General features: G+C 36.4%; 1 long non-coding RNA gene across 2 annotated transcripts in view; it reads left to right on the top strand.

Moving 5' to 3' along the window:
• The window catches only part of LOC307186006, a 424,126-nt gene that overhangs the window by 46,560 nt on the left and 356,261 nt on the right, over window positions 1–21,305 (top strand). For both annotated transcript variants that reach the window (XR_013828233.1, XR_013828234.1), the window contains exon 3: window positions 1,180–1,275. This is a non-coding gene — a long non-coding RNA (uncharacterized lncRNA). The remainder of the gene's footprint in view (window positions 1–1,179; window positions 1,276–21,305) is intronic.

Below are 21,305 nucleotides of genomic sequence, written 5' to 3'. Positions count from 1 at the left end.
TTCTCTAGGGTATTGTTTTGGATATTTTTTATACACCTCTTCAAGTTCTTTTACTTTCATATGTATCTTTAGCATTTTATGAACCTCAGCTACAGCCAAGATTGATATGTTATACTGATCAGCCATATACCTGAATCCCCAGACTCTTCCTGCCACTTTTGGGCTTGAGAAGTGACTGTCATAGAGCGAGGTATCTTTTGTAGGGCAAACTTTGACCAATGAAATAAAGAAACTAGGAAGAAATAGATGGATAAATTCTCTGTCCCTTCTTTCATTCCTTGGCCTGTTTTAATGCATGTTTTCTTGTGTAGAGCCTTTTCAGAATCATCCCATGTGACCAAGTGGGATGCAGCAGCTGTCAAACAACAGCTGTTGTCCATTCTCAACTCCTCTTGAAGCAGTTACCAGTACAGTAACTCATCACCTTGTATTACTTTCCATCTTTTCCTGTCTTGCTTTCATTTTTCCCTCACACTATTTGTCCTGGGATTGCAACTCCCAAATTAACCACTGGCATTAAGGCTCTGTTTTTTAATCCAGGTGAAAATAGTTACATCTATACAGTAATTTCTGGATCGTGGCTTATTAATCTGTTTTTCAAAATGTCCCAGCAGCAATGGATGAGGATTCCCATTGTTTTACGTTAGATCAACACTTGGAATTGCCCAACTTTTATATTTTGGCGGTTTGAAATGGTATCTCCCTGAGTCCTGATTGTTACAGTTGTCTTCCATGACTGTTGTGACAAACAGTAAGAACAATTAGGCAAAGCTCCAGGCCCATGTCTTGGAAGACACTCAGTGGAAGTTAGTTGTTCCTGCTTTCCGGTCAGTTCCTATCACCATAAAGCTTTTGCTAAGGTGATGACTGAATTTATACTTCACTACTGAGACATCTTTACTTGAATATTTAAGAGGGTCCTGCAACTCCGTAGTGCCCAAATGAGCTGGTCATTTACCATGTGCTCAACTCTCTCAATTGTGCTTCTTTTCATATGTCCTAACTTGATTATCTTCCAGTCATCTAGATAGAGAACTGATACTTGCCTTTATTTTCCTTTTCTACACTTTCTTATCTCATATATCAGTAAATCTCATCAATCAAATTTATAATATGATGCAATATTCTACTTTTGTTCTATTCTTTAAGGATCGTAAATGGTTGTTTTTTTTCCCACAGATGATTTGTGTCCTTGAAACTTCTTAAAAACAGGAAGATAGCATTTACATTGACGTTTCAACCTTGGGGCTGTGGTAGGAAGAGGAGGGCTTACTGGTAAGTTAAGAAACAAATTCCTAAAAAGGTACCACCCTTTCACTAACTTCCTTACCTTTTTACCTTTCACATTTGTTCCACTGATGACTTTTCCCTATGATCATAACCATATCTGAATTTTTGCATAATAAGCACAATATCAGTTTAATCTCTGAATCCTCCATAGAATTTAAGACAAGGACTAGAACTAGTAGACACTTAAACTTTTTTTTTAATAGATAAATTCTCATTTATTATTTAAAGTTTTGATTTGAATGAAAAGGATCTAGAAACTGAGTTATACTGAATATAGGACATTAGCGTTATCCTTTTTGTTCATATTTATAAAGACCCAAATCATAAGTTCTTTTGTATGAAAAAACGTTGTTTTCCCTTCTTATGCATTTGTGATCCATTTTATTCCCTCATTTCTGTTTTTTAAATTGCACTTCCATTTCTTTTCTTCTAAATTTTCTCTTTATCAAATTTATTTGAACATTTTCAGCTTTTCAATGATAGTAAAAAACTTCTACATCATCATGGAGATGTTTTTATCTTGGAGAATGATCGTAACATTTTGACTTGTGATTTTCTGCCAGTCAATTCAATCTTAATCTTTATTTTAATCATTACTGTGAGTGAAAAATGTTTAGATTGCAAAGGTTTGAAAAGAAATAGGAGCAGTTTCTTTTCACTTTGGGCGGTTGACAGAAGCTGCAACACAAGCTGCCTTTGTTGCAGGTAATTTAAATCACAAACACCTACCCATGTTTAAATTTTGTTCTGTAGAGCAGTTTGTATTTTGAAACTGTTTATGGCATGCAATTTTATTCCTGGGATTACCACCATAAATTGATGGACAGAATGCCTGGAGAGGGAATTTGTTTAGGAGGATAAAAGGTGAGGGAATGATGAAGCTGGGTGAACTCAAATGGCGAAATTATTTAGTCTCAAATTAGGTGAACACCTAAATCACACAGGTAGATGTTTACCTTAACCATTATATCCTCAGGTCTCCCCAAGATGAGGTGAAATGTTAATTTTGCTGCTAGTGAAGCCATTCATGTTTGATCAAAGATCAACTCGTTCTTACTCTCTTTTTGTGCACTAAAAACTATACTGTTTCTCTCCCGTTCATTTATTTGAAGAGCTAGAGGAAAAAATGCCTTTACTCTCAGGTTCATTTCAAATTTTCACATGCAATTTTCCAGGTTTTTTTAATTTTTTTTTTTGCGGTACGCGGGCCTCTCACTGTTGTGGCCTCTCCCGTTGCGGAGCACAGGCTCCGGACGCACAGGCTCAGCGGCCATGGCTCTCGGAACCAGCCGCTCCGCGGCATGTGGGATCTTCCTGGACCGGGGCACGAACCCGTGTCCCTTGCATCGGCAGGCGGACTCTCAACCATTGCGCCTAGGGAAGCCCAATTTTCCAGGTTTTTAAATCACAGTTCTTTTAAAATATTGGTTTCTGTTTCCTCAACAATCTCCAGGTCTTTCGTATATTTATTTTAACATAGACACCAAACTTTATGCGATCCTTTTATGGGAGGAATAATGTACAGTGTGAAGAATTTTTTGTGCCTTGATATTTCTTAAAATGGTCACATTCTATCACTTTTCTATTTCCTTATGTTTTCAAAAGAAATGTCAGATTATTCACTTGATAAAGTTATGCACTTGAAAGTATTGCAGTCTCTTCTCAAGGCAACTGAAAACATCCTTAAATATTTGTAAAACATCTAGGTCTAGTAGTCAGTAATTTAGGTCATTGACTGAAAAATTATTTATTTTTACTAAAATGAGATGCAAGGTTCAGCCAGCCCATCTGGAAGAATAATTACCATGACAACGAGCCTACTTGGAAGTAAAATGTGGACATAGATCTTTTTAAACTGAAATATTTATTTTGTATATACATACAATATATATTTATATATACATACACAGACACACACATATGTATGTACACAATACACACATACATACATATATATATAAATATTTTAAACAATGTAGCATTGGCAATCGAACTTTTGGATCCTGCCCATTTCTGGGATCTATTTTTGATGGGGCTAGCAATTAATTTCATAACTTAGCTATCAAATGCATTGACATTTGAATATAGATAATGCCAAAAATTACTCTGAAAAACAATTGATCATCTTCACCCCAAATGATGATGAATTGTATTGCTTATTGACTTAAAGAAGAAGTGTTTTGGAGTTGAGGATTCTAAGTTTTAATTTTTAGTTTTGAACTGTGCTAATAACGTGTGAAATTATGCCAAGGCCCACAGTTGAGAGTCATCCTACGTATCCACCTGTATGTCCTCAGCTGTCATTGAACGTATCTGTGTCTTAGCATCTTCATTCCCAAAATAAGGAAATTAGATGGTATAAATTATTGTTCTAAACTTGTACCTCATGAAACTCATTAAATTCAGTAACTTATGAAACATTTGTCCTTTTACTGTGAAATGAAAACCTGTAATATGTTTGAAATGAATATGTAAATGAAAATATCTTCAAGATATATTATTAATTAAAAAATCAACTGATATATACATATAAGCCCCATCATAATTTTCATACACTTTCTCAAATTTCACCTCTGCAAACTGTCCCTGACTACTCTGTATTAAATACTCCAACCTCCCCACCCAAGTCACTCTCTGCCACCAAACCTTGTTCTTTTTATTCAGAATAAGTACCACACCACTTGATATTATATTGAATATTTATTTTATTTGCTTATTTCTTTATTCCTTTTTTCCATGAAAAGTATTTTCCCATGAAAATTGTAGGTGAAAGTATTTGCCTTGTTCCTTGGTTAATCCTAGTATTTAAAAATAGTGCCTTGCATAAAATAGATGTTTATGGTGTGTATATATACACCTTGAAGACATGACAATTTTTAGGAACAATGCATAAAAATTGTTTGCCATCTAGAGTATGGTAGGAAAGAAAGGGGGTTTAATGACATTTCCTTTTCATTTTGTACCCTTTGTACCATTTGAATTTATCGTGGGCTTCCATTATACTCATAATAAAACATTTATGAATGTAAGCCATTAAACATACCACCAAAACCCTGAAGCCTAGCAAAAATCTCTGGTGATGATATTTTTAACTCATGGGCCTTGTTAAGAACCTCAAGGGTAGAAATTAGATCCTTTATTTCTAAAGGCAAGAATATGAACTGCTAAGCTAAAAATAAATATTAAAGATAAAATTATAAATGTAAAATGCTTGTTTCCTCATACTAGAGATGTTTTAGATTTATTCATTTGTAACTCACTGATAATCTGGATAAATTTTGCCACTGAAAAAAGAATATGAGATGGTTTTGCTTTTCTTGTATTTTTTAATGTACTCCCCCAAATTTTCTGTAAGGATCATTACATAATTTGCAGTTATTTAGGGCTGTAAAGAATAAAACATAACTCCTCCAAAAACAAACAAAAAAACATAGTGGCTTAAACACATTAGGGATGATTTTTTAATTTACACTTGAGATATTTTATTGCTATTTTACCAAAATGTAATCTCACTTTTCAAATTATTCTCAGATTTTTTTCTTTTTTTATTTACAGTATATCAGGTTAATAGCTATAGAGCTACCTCTTTTTTTGTAATAGTTTTGTAATATTATGCAATATCTTTACATGACACTAATGATTTCTGTCATGGTATATACTGATAGACATTCAATTTTTTCTTGTTTTTTTGGTTTTGTTTTTTTATGGTCTCATATAACAGAAATTTGGAAATTGAGAGTATAAGACTTGTATGATACTTACCTTTCAGAAAGGCATTAGGAACTCAGGCTACTTCTAACCTGGTCCACAGTCCTTCCCAAGGGCTACAAAAGCACCAGTCATCACATCCACATTAGCAGTAATGAATTAGAGGGAAAAGATAAAAAGAGCACATTTCCATGCAGAGTCAGCTCTCTCATGGAGTCTTCTCCAATTCCCTCCCCAATGCATCTGCTTACATCATTATCATTTTTGGCAGACCTTAGCCTCATGGCAATGTGTAGCTCCAAGAAAAGCCAAGTAATGTATTCTTGTGACTGGTTATCTTAATGGTCTGAATAAGTTTGATATCATTGCAGTAGAAGAAGGGAAAGATAGATGTTGGATAGGTATGGAGTTTCTGCCATAATCAGTTATTGTTTTGCAATCATAAATATATGACATATATACGGATGCAAATAAAACCAAAACAAAGCAAAACAAACACCCTGGTAAAATCCTCTACTTCCTGGATATTCATTTATTTTTTCCTCAAGTATACATTCCTAGCCATGCAAATGGGCTTTCCTTAGAGGAAAATACTAGTTAATATTTGGGATGGAAGAATCTTGTTGTAATTTCTCTGTTCTTGAGAGCGGGAGTTTTTGTTCATACCTCTTTGTAGTTCATGAAAGAAAAAGATGAAGAAAGAAATTATGTTGCTAAGATGAGCAGAAAATGTGTTATCTCTATAGAGATTGGGTGTTTGAAGGACAAGCTGTCAATTTTCTCAGTGCTTTGTCATAAAGCCACTAAACAGAAGAAGCAGTGAGTTTAAGGCAGAATATGGTAGAGGTCTTAGGATGGGAAGAGATCATGGATGGATTCCTCCAGTGACTATAGTGATGAAAAGAGTGGTTCACACCTGTTGTTTTCAATTTTCATATACAACTCATATTTTCTTATTGACAATATTATTTCTGTTTAATTATACCTCTTCATGTAAATCCTTTGAGCTAGGGTATTCTTCTGGGAGACAGTTCTCCTATATTTCTGCATGCCTTGCAAGCAGGAGCACTGACTGCCCTTTTATCCTTCGAGGATGTTTGTCTAGTGGACAACCTTGGGAGATAGAGATACTATCTCTTTGCAGCAAAGTTCAGGTTTGTTTACTGTTCAGAATTACCTTAGTCCATTTGGCCTGCCATAACAAAATAGCACAGGCTAGGTGGCTTATAAACAACAGACATTTACTTCTCACAGTTCTGGAGGCTGGAAGTCTGAGATCAGGATGCCAGCATGGTCGGGTGAGGGCCCTCTTCCCCGGTTGCAGACTTCTCATTGTATCCTCATGATGGAAGGGATCTCTGTGGAGTCTTTTATAAGAACATTACTCCCATTCATGAAGGCTCCACCCTCCTGACCTAAGCACCTCCCAAAGCCTTCACCTCCTAATACCATCACATCTGGCAATTAGAATTTCAACATATAACTTTTTTGGGGACAAAACATTAAGATGAAAGCATGTATAATAAAGGTAATGTCTCCCTTGGGGGGAAAGTTCAAACAGGCTTACTATCCATGTAAAAGATTCAGGTTACCTAAGCTTGGGATTCCTCTTGTGCACATATCCCCTCGCCCTCTTTCTGTTGCCCTGCAAGAATTGCGGCTTGGCAAAAATGCAGAAAATGACAATACTCTGGGTATTGCCATCGCTGTGAATAATAAACTTTCCATGGTCTCTGACTCAGGAATCTTGTGTCTTCTGCTGATATCCATGAAACTATGGCAGGCTAATGCGTTAGTTAAAGGTAGGCTAAGATCTCATATCATTTACAGTGCTTGAAAGGGTCTTCACACTAAGACAGCCATATGTAAACAGCCATGGACTTGCAGAGATGATTATGTCACCCGATATGAGTGACCTCTGCAATTGTCAGAGTCCATCTAATCTAATCTAACACTTCTTTTGTGGGGGTCATGACTGTGAGATATATAGAGAGAGCACTAATGATTGGGAGTGGTGCATAAGCCAACAGATGCACTGGTTAAGCCTTAGAATGGAGAGATCTACTCATACATTTTTTTTTTTTTTTTTTTTTTTTTTTGCGGTACGCGGGCCTCCCGCTGCTGTGGCCTCTCCCGTTGCGGAGCACAGGCTCCGGACGTGCAAGCTCAGTGGCCATGGCTCATGGGCCCAGCCGCTCCGCGGCATGTGGGATCCTCCCGGACCGGGGCACGAACCTGCGTCCCTTGCATCAGCAGGCGGACTCTCAACCACTGCGCCACCAGGGAAGCCCCATGCATCTTTAAGAGTCAAATTCTTCAACATGGGTACCACAGCAGTTCTTTGACACCTGGGAAAACTGCTAATTCCTGAGCAGTAATATGCATTTCCAGAGTGTGTGATTTTCCTTGCTTTTCCATGTTTACTTATAATATGCCTCCCTGACTTAAAGTAACCAGAATGTGCCTCTGCCTTTTTTTAACTGGAAAGAGATGAGCTAACAATGGGTGGAAAGATGATAACCTCCCCAAGGGAAACATGGGCCCTTAGGATAAGGATTTATCAGACACAAGGTTTAACTAAACTATGGTCCTAGTATTTCTTGGATAAAGAGATTTAGAAATCCTGAGCTGACAATCAGGTATTAAATCTGCTAGCAACAGAGGATGCTAAAAAATGAATTTAAACAGCTTATCTGTGTTGGTACAGCATTAGGACCATTTCAGAATAACTGATTATCATGTGCTGTGGATTTTCTACCTGTTGTGTTGCAACACCTGTTTTGAGAGTTAGAAGTGATGTCCCTGAAGACTGATTAATCAGGTAAAATGGAGCAGTCTCAAAAGAGGGGTTTAAGAAAGCAAAATGTTCATTATTATATACAACTGACAGTTTTTCAGGTGCAACTTAGGCAGATTAAAAAAGAAAGAATCAAAATATGTGGATTTTATCAATAGCTCCTGTTTTGGTCATCTAGATTTTAGTGGAAAATACTTACTCAGACAAAACTCTAGTACAAATTAAGAACTAATAGTCTACACTGGGAAAAAAGAATCCCATAGCCTCTGATTCTCTGTACTGAAGTAAACAGTGTGTTTGAGCACCTAGGGAGGAAAGCTTGCTTAGCTTTTCTTGACTAATGTTAACTCAAAATTTAGACCATATTACTATAGCTAATCACACTCAGATGGCCTTGTGTGAGACAACTTATCTGAAGGGAAAAAAAACGCATCGTCTCACCATCTAGCACAAAATGAATATATGATGCAGATTATTAGAATAAGTTTGCCAGATCTGGTAATATTTTACTAAAATATTAGTAAGTAATTGTTGAATGTTTCCAAAAAGGTATAGATCTCTTTCTCTTTCTCTCTCTCTTTCTCACTCTCTGTCTCCTTCTGTATATGTGTATGTGAGTGTGTGTGGTGACCATATATATCCTGGATCTGAGTCTCCTAACTTTGTGTTTAATAATCACATAGATCCCTTATCCTGAGCCAAACCATCATTTTCTAAAGAGTGTTCTGTGGAATACTAATTATGTTAAATGGAAAATTTGACACCAAAATTTACTTAAGTCCTCTACCTTAGTTTCCATATTTCCATATCTGTAGAATGAAGATAATGTCAGAAAGTTGTTATAAAGATTGTATGAGACAATATGTATTAAGTACCTGAAAAGTACCTGGCACATGGAGCTACTAATCACCGTTGTCTATTGGCATTATTTCTCTCCCACTTTCTGCCCAAACCTTTGATTTCTGTTTGCTCTTGGATGCAACTTCACAATATTTGGAATTCTCTCTAACCACTTTTTATAGTAAACCTCTATAACAAGTTTTCCCAGCCTTTAACACTCAGGCCTATTGCCTTACTTTGGAAAAACAACAACAACAATCTAAATTGAGAGTCAAAAAATGACCAGTGGCTTTATTCTTCTATCTAATATCTACCCTTCTCCTAAAATCTTGAAAACCGTTGATTTAAGATATCAAAAACTAATGACATCACAATTTAACAGAAATGGAAAAATCTATGGATTTTCAAAAACGTATCTATTATATTGGAACACAATGGAAAATGTTGAGTTAAACTAACATTTGAATATTAGGTTGAAAACTTACCTCTTCTTTGTCCTTTTTCTGTCTCAGTCTATTGAGACGGGAACTTCTCTCAACTTACCAAAAAGGTCCCTACCCCTCTGTTCACCTACCTTTCTAACTCTTCCCCTAAAGAAGAAAGTGTTGTTAGTCTAGTCACCGGACCTCATTATATCAGTGGGCTGGGCTACCATGCCTTAAATATAGTCATCAATTCCATTTATAAGCACAACCTGGGTGTGATGACCTTCTAGAAGCTGGTTCCATCATGCCTGAGTGCTCTGTTTCAGCTTCTCTAACTGTGGTTAGTGAGTAAGCAGTCCTGCCATATACAGTCATGTCATCTGCTCAGAATGTGGATTCACAGTCTGCTGTACCCCCATTCCACATTCGAGTAAGTAGAAAAAAGTTTGTAAGCCAGGTTGCTGCTAGTACAAAGAGGGCTATCAATAAGCATGTTGCCAGAGCCCTAGAGCAGGGGTGCAAAGAGAAAGAGAAGAAAAGGAAGGATTCCATATGTGCTTCTTTCCCTTCATTCTTAACCAAAGGAGGGTCTTAATGCAAAGTCCTTTGATTGGAAAGGACATAGATTCATTACTCATAGAATTTCCAAATTCTGAAAAGCTAAAAGTAACCTGATCTCTACCAGTGATGAATCTGCCCCTGAGGAGATTGCCTGGAAAGGGAGAATTTCTCATAGCAGGTGGATATGTTCATTTTCAATATAAATGTAAGGGATTTTTTTCTCCCATTTTTAGCTCCTAGAGTAACTTCCTGTGTTATTTTTTTTTCCTAAACCTTTCTTAACCAACCTCAAGGTGAATGATAATGTTGTATTTGACCTAATTATGAGTTTCAGAGACATGAATATTATTGAAGGCTGAACCTTAATAGCAAGTCTATTTGCATGTCACTTAAGCCAGCAATTTCTGCATTTTTAGAATTACAAAACATGCTCTCATGTTTGGCATAATTTTGAAAACTTTGCAAATGTGGCCACCCATCTTTTAAAGTGTTTATCTGATTTAAAATATTATGTACTGAATTCTTTGTTTAAAATCCTTTCTTTTCCTTGTTCAAATAAAAAAAACAATTTTTGAAAGGAATACATTTTCAATAAGCATATTATTTTATTACTGTAAATGCTTTGAAAAAGGCTGAATGTCAGACAGATATTCTCAAAAAGGCCAAAAATCATATCCGAAGTTATGTCTATTTTTTTATTTCTACTTTGCCAGCTTCAACGTTTATGCCAGAAAGAAAATGATCGACAGTAACATACCTTGGCAACACCTTTTCTCTTAAAAGCTTCTATAAATAACTTTAAAAAAATAGAATTTCTGCATTTAACATGGAATGACAGAACAATTTGGGGGTGAAAAATGGTCAGTTGTATCCCTAAGCCATGTTGCCCTTTCCCTGCTTGAGGAAACAACAAAGACAGTTTAACACTGATCTCTGTTAAACTTTATTTAAGAAATGAGCATCATGGACTGAATTCTGTCAGTATCCACAAAATCCACATGTTGTGATGACAACAAGAAAGGAAAGAAGATGAAGAACTCAGTCAAATACCTACTGGGATAAGTCTGTATAAAGACATAGATTAAATGTGTCTTCACAGTAGTTTTTTTGAAGGCGATATACCATCTTTTAAAAATTCCTAATCTGAAATTTCCTTTTTCACTTAACACATTTGTTATTGAGAATATTCTCTGTGCACAGCTCTATGCTGGGCACTGGGTGAGAGTGATGGAGAAATAGAGAATTGGCAATATGCTTTGCAAAAGAACATGCAACAATTTTATAACACTGGGAAGATACAACTGTTTGTGTCAGTTTGAGGGAAACAGAACAGAAATCCAGAGGGGGAGAGCTCTAAATCAAGCATAGATTGGAGCACACTAAAAATCGTCTCCCCACTCCTATCCCTTTCCTTCCACTTTGATCCCAGCCTGCTGTTGCTCATCTTACTCTAGTTCATGATTATACATCACTGCTGTCATTTCCTCAGAGCTGCTTCCCTGGCCCTGTTCTCTCCAGTGCAGAATTAGATGCCCTTTCCAATTTCCATGTTCTTATGCTCCACAAGATATGAGACCCAAGTTTCATAAGTTTTCTGGAAACAGGTAATTTATATCATTGTTCATTTACCCTGAAAGTAAAGACTCATGTCCACTATATAGTAGGAGCTCATCAATTGGCTGGAAAAAATAGGAATGACTTTTGGATGGAGTGGGACTTGAGATACACCTCAAGAGAGTGAAGTATAGAGAACTTTATTGCATACTATGATGAATCTCCCTCACTTGCTCTTAGGACTATAAGATTGAATCAAATCAAAATGCTGCATAAGATCATTAAAGTAGAACTATTGAAAGATAAAAATTCTGTTTTTCTGTGGAGAAAAATTAATTACTGTCATTAAACATATACTCATGAAAACTCTAAACTGTATGTGGAATATTTCATAATTTTTTTTATTTGTCCTTATTAGGGTTGGTATTTACGGATCCTTGATATTAATTATTTTGTTCAAATAAGTTATTATAAATAGTGTGTTCAAAGAATTTAATCTAACTCATAATATTGTGGCATTCCTAACAATTCAGTTGTTTTCCAGTATTGGTAAATGTGCTGTTAAACTGGTCCACTGTTGTGTTAATGTTAAGAATGCATGCGTGCTTGGTTTAAAAATGGCTTGGTCACAGATAGGCCAGATAATTCATCACCACCAGTTATTTATATTAACTTGTATTAGTTATGTCCATTAACTGGTTAATCCAGGAAAAGAATCAGTCAAACACATAGACTCTGACTAGCTGAATCATCTGACATCAATGAACAATTTTTTTCCTTCTTTCCATCTCTTTTCCATTTCATTATTTAGATTTGGGTTTAGGGATGTGAATATTAGTAAAGAAACAATCAAAAGAATTCATGTGTGAAACAGTTTGTCTCTTTTATAATGAGTGTAAAATTGTGTTTAGAAATGAACAAGATTTAAACACCTTGCAAAATTATTACTAAGGTAACAGAAGAGCCCAAAATAAATTGCTGCAAACTAACATACACATTTCTTCTTCTTTTTTTTCATACTACTTTATCATCTACTCAGAACTACCCAATATTGAAAGTGTGAGTTGGGACAAAGAGTCATAGCTCCCCTTCAAACATACCGAAGTGTCTATTCCTCTTCAAATGATTATCATTGGCTGAACCCGTACGAGTCATAACTTAATCTGGTTTGCCTTTTAATTAAAACATCTTTTAAGTAGTGGTGATTAATTATGTATTTTTGGAAGCCCACCTTCCTTGTTCATGTCTTCTAAGTAACGCATCACTAGTCAATTTGTCTTTTAATTCTTTCCCTTTTGAAAAAAAGTAGATCTTGTGCCCTTCAATAGTTTGCTTGAATGAATACTCACGGTTTTGAGTTGATTCGTTCTCATACTTCTAATTTTCTGTTGTCATCTCTAAGATAGATAGGGGTCACTTGAAAAAAATGGGGAGGGTGACACAGAAGGAAAACAGACTTCTAATAAAGGAAACTATTCTACTTCTTTCCCCTTTTCTTTTCTGTATACTTGTTGGAATTGTTAATAAGTTGTCTTGCTCTCGATTTTAATCAGGCAAAAAGGTTTGTCAGAGAATGATCATGGAAAGATCAACACTTCTTTCTGAATTCAAATTATAGCCACATGACAATTTTTATAGTTTCTAGGTCACATTTACATTTACCTAAATTGAGTAAATTAGGGTCACACAAAACCCTTGTGAATTAAGTGTAACTATCACCATTTTGCAGGTGGCAAATATGACGGTCAGAAAGAGAGCAAATCAGTGTAGGTTGCCCAGCTAGTTATTTCTGATTGGACTTGAATTCGACTCTTCTGACCCTGCAGTTTTTTTGTTTTTGTATTTCATTTTATTTCCTTGGTGTACCAAAGATCTGATTAGAATGTAATTGCTTTGTGTATGAAATGATTTATTAGATTAACTGGATTCAGCAGGGTGCAAGCAGAAAACAACTATTTTTTCCTTTACACCCCTGTCCTGTTGATTCTCCTTCATCCATTCCTGACAATACCTTGGTAATTGCATAGTCTTCCTGCCACATTCAGGTAAATTAGATCTCAATTCCAGATATAAAATATCCTTTACCTTCAAAAATTCTGCCTTTCACTCAGTTCAAAGCTTTTTCCTTCCCCATTTTGGGCTTACCTCCAATAGGAAGGCTGCAGCTATAGCACAGAAGAGGGAATTTAACATTAAAAAAAAAAAATAGTTCCATGGCAAGTACATACTAAGTGTTAGAGATATTTCAGTGATCCAAATAGAGATTCTGCCCATAAGGAGCTTAAATTCAGTTTACATGTTATAGAAAATGGAAAAAGCTGAGCAGAGAGAACGTAAGTACTAAGTATCGTGGTGGGAGAGTGTCAGGTTGCAGAAATAAATATGTTGGTGGGTAGGCCTTGTGGAGAAATGGATATTTGATAAAGCCTTGAATAATGTTAAAGAGTCATCCATGCTAATATGTGGGTTGAGAGCCCTCTAGGCAGAGGAAATGGGGAGTGGGCCTAACACATTCAAAGCACAGTGAGAAGACCAGTGAAGGTAAAACAGAGTGAGTGAGGTGGAGAGTAGGAGATGTAAGGTCATAGAAACACAAAGAGCCAAATCGTGGTAAGTTCAAGTCTTCCAACAAGCAGAAGCTGAGATAGAGTTAGGAGTGCAAGAGTTTAACAGGGGCAGCATCCTATGAATCAAAGAGGAAGAGGGAGCCCCATTTATTTGTTTTTGCTTTTATTTCTTTTGCCTTAGGAAACAGATCAGAAAATATTACTATGATTTTTGTCAAAGAATGTTCTGCCTATGTTCTTTTCTAGGAGTTTTATGATTTCAGGTTTTATATTTAGGTCTTTAATCCATTTCGAGTTATTCTTGTATATGGTGTGAGGAAATGTTCTAATCTCATTCTTTTACATGTAGCTGTCCAGTTTTCCCAGCATCACTTATTGAAGGGACTGTTTTTCTCCATTGTATATTCTTGTCTCTTTTGTTGTAGATTAATTGGTCATAGGTACATGGGTTTATTTTGGGGCTGTCTATTCCGTTCCATTGATGTATGTGTCTGTTTTTGTGCCATTATGAGGCTGTTTTGATTACCATAGCTAATATAATATTGTAAATCAATTATATTTCAATTTTAAAAAAAGGAAGAAGGGGGCAGAATTGGTTAGGGAAAGCCTTCAGACTGCAATGCAAATCTAATATCTGAAAGTCTGAGGAAAGGAGATAGAATTGGGCAGGGACTACCTCACTGTGATTCATATTTAACATATTCTCAGCTAAACCAGTGTTTCAGAGCAAAGATGGCCTATAAGAGGAGTCTTGCATTTGGCTGGTCTAGTTTCACACTATATGTACATCATTGGCTGGGGACTCCCTGGGAAGGGTGTGGCCTCAAATACTGCAGCAGATACTGAGGTCCTGCAGTTAGAAACTCTCAGCTAACTATACCTCAAGCAGCTGGATGTCAGGTTATTTTTTGAAAGGACATCTGAGCAGCACACCTTCATGTCTGCTCCAAGCCTTTAGGCCATTTTATGATTTTGATTTTTAGTCTAAGAGAAATGGGTGTCTATGTAGAGGAATGCATGGTTTTGACTTAATTTTGAACAGAATCACTACGGCTGTGTCAAGAATAGACTGTAATGGGCAAGGGTAGAAGCAGGGAGGAGGTTAATGCAGTAATTCATGAGTTAATGCCCTGGACCAGGGCAGTGGCGGTAGAGGTGATATGAAATGGTGATATTCTGGTTGCACAGTGTCACATAGCTGCTCACTGATGTGCTGGCTTCTTCAATACTACCCTTGCTCTTCTATTCTACTCCTCATCCCCAATCATTTTGTTGCTTCAGATATTCTAGTGTTGAAGCTAAGGGACAGAAGATATGTAGGGTCAGAAAATTTTTACTTGGCTACTGGAGTAGTAATGGTAGTAGTAATCTTGTATGTAATAGTAGTAATTAGTAAGTAATAAGTAGTAATCTAGTAGTAGTAGTAGTAATCTAGTATGGAAGGCTCTGTGGTGACAGTTATCAATGCTTATATTCTATATTTAGGGATTAAAAATTCTTGTTCTTGTTGTTCTTCTAAGATACAACTATTAGGTTCCTCTGACTATAATTTTCTAGTGGGGTCAAAAATCTCTGCTGTCTGGCTACTTATATTTTCCCCTCTGCTCTTATTTTCCTACAATCCACTCCATAACAGACTCACCCGAAAGAGGTTTTTTTGGATGGAGACCTTTCGATATAACTCTGAGGGGTTTACGTATGTCTCACAGAAAACATGACTACTTGTCACCACAAACAACACAGTACAGCTTTCTCCCTCTGGGGTTATCTCTCTTCCTCTTCCTTTTTTTATTCTTTTCATCAGTGAGTCATGTGCCAGGCTCTGAATTTTCAACATTTCGAAAGATACAGTCCAAACTCTTCAGATGGTTCTTTCAGAGGATTCTTCACTTAAGGGGGTAAAGTGCAAAACTGGCCCCAGTTCTCTACTGTCCCTGTATTCACACTTCTTGCAACATGATTTTACAGCTCCTTTCATCAGAGGGTTGAGTCTACTTCTCCACCCTTAAATATGGATTTAATCTGGGCTGGTAAAAGCACTGTTGGGTCAGTCCCAGTGCTAGTACTCAAAAGACCTTGCATATTTCTGCTCTCCCACTTGGGACCCCTATCACCTCTGCCATATGAATAAGTATGGGCTAAACTGCTGGAAGATGAGAGGCCACGTGGAATCCAGATGAACTATCTCAGCTGAAGTTTCACTAGGTCAGCCCTCTCTCACCTGATCAGACAGCTAAATGAAGAAGCATAAGTCCAGCCATAAGTCAGGAGACTGCCCAGTGGAATGCCACCCCAGTAGTTGAGCCACATAATTACAAGCTAAATCAATGGTTGTTATTTTAAGCCACTAAATTTTGTGGTGACTAGTTATGTGGCAAAAAAGTAATTGGTATGCTTGGATTCAGTTAAGGAAAGTAACCCCACCATACTATGAAGTTAAAAGAAAAAACAGACACTTCACTCTAAAATTAATCTTTCTAAAGAAATATTCACTTTTCTAATCAATATTCAAGTCTTTCTTTATCTACCTTCAAGATCAGCGATAACCTAAATGTCATTAACCTGATTTTTAATGGTTATCACTTAAATTCTCTAAGGGTGGCGTGATGTTTCCTTCTAGAATGTTCAGACATTAAATAAATATTCTCGGCATTGGAGATTCAGCCAAAAGTGAAAATAAAGAGGAAAGTCTTATTTCAGCAACTTTTTAAAAGGATCATGTGCACTTCAGCCTTCAAGAGGTGGGATAGATTAGTGGTGACATGTATGGACTTCAAAGTCCTAGTTAGAAACTGAAACCCCACTTATTTGATACCTGGACAAGTTAGTTAACTTCTTTGATGCTCAGTTTCCACATGGTAAACTTGGAATAAAATAGTATCTATGTCATATGTTGTATGGATCAAATGAGAATATCTAAAACACTTAAAATCATATTTGGATTAGCATATGCACTCAATGAAAAGTAGATATCATTAGTATCGTGTATCACTTAGCACAGTGAAGGGTATGACAAGGGTACAATGAAAATATATTGAAAGATCCAGATGTCTGGAATTATCATGCAAATCCATGTAGCTATGTAATTCTATGTGTCTACATACCTACTATGCTATTTTAATTTGCATTCATGAGTAATTTGGTGCATCTATGACTGGTATATGGCTTAATAATCATTTAATATAAAAGATAAAATAACAAATGCAGCCAAGTTTAAAAGAAATTATTTATGTCACTTGAAATATGATTCCATCAGCTGTACCAATCTTGAGGCTCTGAGTCCTAGTTTTAAATTCTGCAAATGACTGACTGAAAGCCTCCACCAGTAATTAAAATTTTTCCGTTATATCTTTTTTTCATTTACCAAACTGATTATATATAAAAAATCAACTTTGTAGTCATAAACTTTAATATATTAAAATATGGTAAATGATGATTAGCATCCTCATCCCTATTTATACTTGTTAGCGTGTGTTTTTGTTATGAATTATATTAATTGAATATATTAGGCTTCCTACAGGTTGATGTAATATTGATGCTGTTCTACATCACAGTTTATAGTTAATGATGCCTGCCCTCCAAAGTGATAGAAGTAATTATTTTGATGGTTACTCAAGCCAGTGTCAGTAATGATAGAGGGTGAGTTGATGACTAGAGATACAGTTATGAATAATTGAATATTACTGGTGAATATCTCAGTGGTTTTAAAACATTTCTATCAGCTATCTCATAAAATGATCCCTGCAACTACTGAATTAACAACTCAAATTTAAAAATCATATAAAAGCTCTCTCATTAAAATAGCTTGTGATTAGCCAAGTGTTTACCCATCCATTGTCAAAAGCTGATAAGTTGCAAAAGAAATCATTTTTCAGTTACAACTCTGTCACCTACATGTCTTTATCACAGTTAGAAAAGCATGACAAGAATGGCAGACGTTCTTTTTTCACAAAGCTTTTTTCCAGTGTGAACACTGAATGCCTCTGGTCATTATTTTCCCTACAAGAATGCATTAACATAATTTTGAGTCTTATTACTGTAGATGTGTGACAGAACCAGTGTTATCCTTGGCAGCATCTTATCATCAATTAGTCTCAGAGCTGGGTAAATGCTTCAGCAAAACATAAAAGGCACAACTGTTCAAACAAAACTTGCAAAGCTGTTAAGTGTTTCTACATATTTCTGCAAGACCTTTTTTGGTTTAAATTTTGTTGAGATACAGGTTAAAACTCTTGTTATTTTGGCACTCTTTTAGATTCCTGTTCAGAGGAACTGTCTCTGTGTGCTGAGGCTTTGATATACTGTGAAAATTTATGCCATCATGGTAGCACATTAGAAAACATGTGGACTGTTGTCTCACCAAACTGACGAACTGCTTCTATAGCACTTCATATTGGTTCTCTTCCAGGCCCCAGTGGCAGAACTTAATCCATCAATACAGAGTTCATTCCATTGGCAAAAGACTCTCACCAATAGGATTGGGTTTTTGTTTGTTTATTTAACTTACCAAGAATATGTCACTCTCTAATTTCCACTTACTGAAAATATCATCTGCCTCCTGAAACTACACCCAGAAGAAATTACATTTTGATGTCCTTCAGATATTTGAAGACACCATCACGTTTCTTTGAATCTTTTCTTTTTCAGGTTCTAGTTTACTTTTTTTTTTTTTATTCCTTAGTGTAGTGTGTATAACTTTAGTGGGCAAAAATGTAATATCCTTTATTCTTCTTTAACTGCACTAAATTTCTGTCACATACTCCCCTTCTACCAAGAGGCAGAGACTTTATCTCAACCAATTCAGCATTCCCACCAGTTTATCTACGTTCTAAGGGTCACAAGTATTGTTAAGACCCCACACTGACGCCCAATAATACATTTTATTTCCGTAGAGCATTTGGTTCATGAATGTCAATGCTATATCCTCTTCATCTCAACTGCACATGGCCTTCAAGTCCCCTGGATTTTCTGAGGCACATTCACTCTGCTGGAAGAAAGTATATTTCATCTTCCATGAATCCTTCTCATAAAACATGTCCTCTATAATTCTGTCCCAAGCCCATTTGCTTAGACTCTCAAGTATATATCTTTTATCCTTGAACTGTACAAGCAAGAGGAAAATTTTGGATTCTTGCTACTTTCCTGGACGTAACCCCTAAAGGAGGGATGGAGGTCCCTATGTCTGGATTCGCCAAACTTCTTCAATAGGTGCAACACGTCTTCTCTTTATGTCCATCTCCTCCTCTCAGCCATAGTTTTTTAACGTAGGGTAAGTGCAATATCTTGATATTTTATTGCTGCTTACAAATCTATATTCTCTTGTATCTAAAGAATTATGTTTTCAGATTATCTGCTATATTAACACTCTCTTGCTTTAATAGAAATATCTAAGTGTAGTCTACTTTGATGAATGACTAGAACCTCCAAAGCAAACACCAGGAATTAATTTCAAGCTTAATCAACTTATTACATCTACTTCTGAGCCTATAACTACATAAAGTAACATTATACCTGTTATTTTCTCCAGGTAATTATTTTATAACATTTCCGACAATGGAACTGCTCTGATAGTTTTCCCTGTTCCCTCAATTTTCCCCGAGTCAGTTTCCTTTAAATTTTAGTTTGAACTTCTCTTTATGAGTACATGTCAAGTAGTACTTTTAATTCTCCGGAGGACCTCTTAGATTCTTGCCAAGAGTCTGTCCATCATTGCTCTATAATATATCTTGGTTTAGAAACCAAAATCCTGTCTTTTCATGTTATCAATATAACCATCTGTTTCCCTCTAATGCTTTCTTCACTTTTAATGCCATGACTTTCAGTTTTATTCCCCCAATTTTTAGTATGATACACAGAATATCTACATTCATTCAAATGAATCAGTTCAAATCAAAGCATTCATTCATTCATTCGTTTTTATATTCTTGTGTCTGTTATGTTGGAGAGGCTTGATAACCACTAAGATAAGACCTCTGAAACAAATAATTGAACATATAATTCTATTGACTGAGTGCTGTGATTAAATATATGAAGACTGAGGTGGTGAGTGGTATCAAGGGAAAGAATCTTGAAGGAGTTCGTAGCTTAGCAAAATTTGGGAACAGATAAAAATCTGTAGGCAACCATCAGGTAAGAATTACTGCAGTGAAACGTTCAAGGTAGGGGGAGCAAGATGAGTAAATGCACAGTTGCTTCTAGAAAAAAATAAGTTCGTCTTTGTTAACAAAGAGAAGATTTTAAAGTGAAAGTTATAAAAACTGGGGACTAGATCATAAATGTATTTGTAGGATGTTCTGTGGTATTTGTATTTATTGTGAAGATTAGAGAGTGTTTTGAGGGATTTTTTTTTTTTTTCGGTACACGGGCGTCTCACTGTTGTGGCCTCTCCCGTCGCGGAGCACAGGCTCCTGACGCGCAGGTTCAGCGGCCATGGCTCACGGGCCCAGCCGCTTTGCGGCATGTGGGATATTCCCGGACCGGGACACGAACCCATATCCCCTGCATCGGCAGGCGGACTCTCAACCACTGCACCACCAGGGAAGCCCAAGGGATTATTAATAATGGGATATTGAGTGTCCATTATGTGTTATCTTACATACTTTTCACAGGTGTGATACGAAGGAAACGATGTTCAGCAAGGTTAGGAAACTTGTTTCAAAACCAGATACTTCTTCCATTATGTCTCTTTGGCAATGTCTAAATAAAATAGCAAGAAGAGGAATGGAAAGGTGGGCACTGTTTCAAGAAATATAAAGTCAGTAAAATGACAGGGTACTGTGGCTGAGTAACTGAAGTTAAGAGAGTAAGAATAATAAATAATGGTGACAAGTGACTGATTCTAGTGACGGAGTAGGTGGGCATACTCTTGATTAGGCAGGGAATTCAGGAGTATTCCTGATGGAGAAGATAAATTATGTTTCAGACATTTGAGTTTGAAATCCCTGAGAGCTATCTGAACAGAGATGTAAATTAAGAGGCTGGCTATATGGTTTGTTGTCCAGGAATTTAAATCTAGGGTAAAAATACAGATTTAGAAGAATAGGCCCTAACTGATGATATGACAGTTAAAAGAATTCATAAAAGTTTTTAGTGTGAGAACAGGAGAGAGAGAGAGAAGTACAGACCCCAAGAAAAACTAGAATGTAAAGGACAGGTCCAAAAATGTAAGCCTGGAAAGAGACCAGGAAGAAGCAACACGAGAGAGAGAGGACTAAAAACAAGTGATATTCTTGTTAGGGAAACACAGAGGTGAACAGATACTGCTGAGTGATTAGGGCAAAAAAGGACTAAAATGTGTCACTGCATTGTACAATGAAGAGGCAAGTTGTTATTGTGATGACAGCAGGTTCTGTGGAGTGGTTGGGGACAGAAGGAAAATTTCAATACCTTGAGAAATGACCACCAGGAAAACCTCTTCTATTATAGTCTCTGGGGATGAAGACCCTGGACTTGTGTAATGTCCCAGCTCAGGTTTGAGAGGTGAGTGATGTCTGAGAAAATGACAAGAATGAGTGTATATCACTCAGAGGAAACCTGGTTGTATTGAAGAGAAGGGAATTGAAT

The sequence above is a fragment of the Stenella coeruleoalba genome (assembly GCF_951394435.1).
Source record: "Stenella coeruleoalba genome assembly, chromosome: 4".
Lineage (NCBI taxonomy): Eukaryota > Metazoa > Chordata > Mammalia > Artiodactyla > Delphinidae > Stenella > Stenella coeruleoalba.
Note: the sequence above shows the minus strand (reverse complement) of the source record. Positions and strands in the feature narration are given on the sequence as shown.